Genomic DNA, 2,160 nt, shown 5'->3' on the forward strand with positions numbered 1-2,160 from the left:
GTTTAATACTTATGCATGTTTATATGATCTGTTTTTGTTAGCTCACCCTTGCATATTATGGAGTTGGTTTCCACCTATGATAATCGTACTTGTATGTGAGTAGATGTTGTTATAGATATAGCTAAAGCGAAGTTGAGAAGCGAGATACATGGAAGAACTATGGGATTTTAATTTCAATGCTAATAATTTTGTAATGGAATTCTACGAACGATTTATAATTACATTGGATTTATGAAGTTTTTTAAATTCAGTTATAATAAATGGAGTTTTTATCTAGACGGTATCTCGCAATGGTATTAGAGTTAAGTTTTAAAGAGTTTTTGTAAACTCGTGGCCTCCTAGAATTTTTGTAATGTTGTGTTCCTTACTCTTTTTTTTTTCCAGGTAAATAACCCATTCACCAAATATCCTTTTTGCCTTGAACGAATGTGTTATGAATGTAATAATTGGAAATTGCTTGATNAAATTCAGGAATAATTGTAGTTTGATTTTCCCTAACTATACATAAATATACTTTATTGACGACCCCATTAGCAAGAAGTCTCGAGGAGCTGCTACTAGATAGATACTCAAGTAGTAATCAGTGTTTCATTCTTATCAGAGTTGCACTTGTTGTATGTGCAATTTATGTCACTTTTCTGATTCCTTTTTCTGTGAGTCTTAAACTTTGTCTATGTAATATTTGTTTTAAAGTGAATGTTGAACGGGTAAAGGATCACTATTGCAGATGGTTCAGTATCCGGTTTTAAAAGTGTATACATTGAGTTCTAAAATTGTAAAAATTGTATGAATTAAATCACTTCCGTTAAATTGACAGAAACGAAGTTAACTCCTCACTAACATGGTTGTACTTTTTTCTCTCGGTTTGTACACTCCCAATAGTATGTAGAAACCAGACATGGTTTGTACATTCCCAACGGTTTCACTTTTCATTTTCTCTCTTTATAGTACACCATATGCACTTATTCTTTTGTGAGATTCATTTTGTTTATGTTAGAAATATGATTTGATTAAATTAAATAGGGAGATATGATATAATTTGATGGGAAATATCTTACCACATATTTTCCGTTATTAGATATTGATTTTTGTTTATTATTATTGTTCATCTTTTTTTTTCTCTTTTCTATTCCTCTCAACATTAATTAAAAGCAGTAAGTGAATAGACTTTTTTCCCTCTCCTCTGCTCTTCTTATCTCCTTCACCCTCAGTCGTTCGGTTCAAGCGTCCTTTACCTTTCGGCGCAATTGTCTCTTCACTCGTTACTCTACCGTTTGGTGAATCAGTATTCGATCGTTCGGTGTGGCAGTCCTCGACCATTCGGTTGAAGCGTCCTCTACCATTCGGTTCATCAGTCTCTTTCACTATTCCATCTGTTACAAACAGCGACGTGATTTAGGATGGTGAAGGTTTTGCAATGGAGGTTGTTGCGTGAGAATGATGGAGAAAGGGATGGGCCGGTGGTGTCATGGTTATGCGAAGCTATGGAGGTTTCTGGTGAAAAAGATGAGTGTGGCGGCTTCACAGTGCTTTTTTTATTGGGGTTTTATTAACACGCACAAGGCATGACGGTAATGAGGTGGGTGAATCAGTTGCACATAGTGGCCGAGTGTCGAATGAAGAAAGGAAGGAAGTCAAGCCGAGAGTGTCAAGCCGAACAGCAGAGTGTTGAGCCGAGAAGAGGGAAGGGGAATTTTTCACTGAACGGTAGAGGAACTTTGCATCGAATGACAGAGAAAGTTTTGAACCGAACGGTAGAGTGTCAAGCCGAGAGGAAGGAAGGGGAATGCGTAGAGGAACACGCCAGCGGAAGGAGAAAACGAAAAAAAAAAGTCCTACAATTCTGAAAATCATAAATATAGAAAGAGAAAAAGCTTGACGTTGCAGAAAAAACAAATGAAAGAGAAGACAAAGATCAGATTTTATAGCCACGTCAGTGCGAAGTTAACTCTGTGTATGTCAATTTAACGGAATGAACTTAATTCATACAATTTTTACAACTTTAGGACCCAATCTATACACTATTAAAACCAGATACTAAACTGAAAAAATTCACTTAACATANGGACCAAGTAAGCAATTAAGCCTAATTTAAACTTTAAGAAGGGTGTTGTATTAGGTGAAGGGATGGGATTCCAGGATTCAAGAAGATTAAATTAA

This window comes from Vigna radiata, chromosome 5 (genome assembly GCF_000741045.1).
Source record: "Vigna radiata var. radiata cultivar VC1973A chromosome 5, Vradiata_ver6, whole genome shotgun sequence".
Lineage (NCBI taxonomy): Eukaryota > Viridiplantae > Streptophyta > Magnoliopsida > Fabales > Fabaceae > Vigna > Vigna radiata.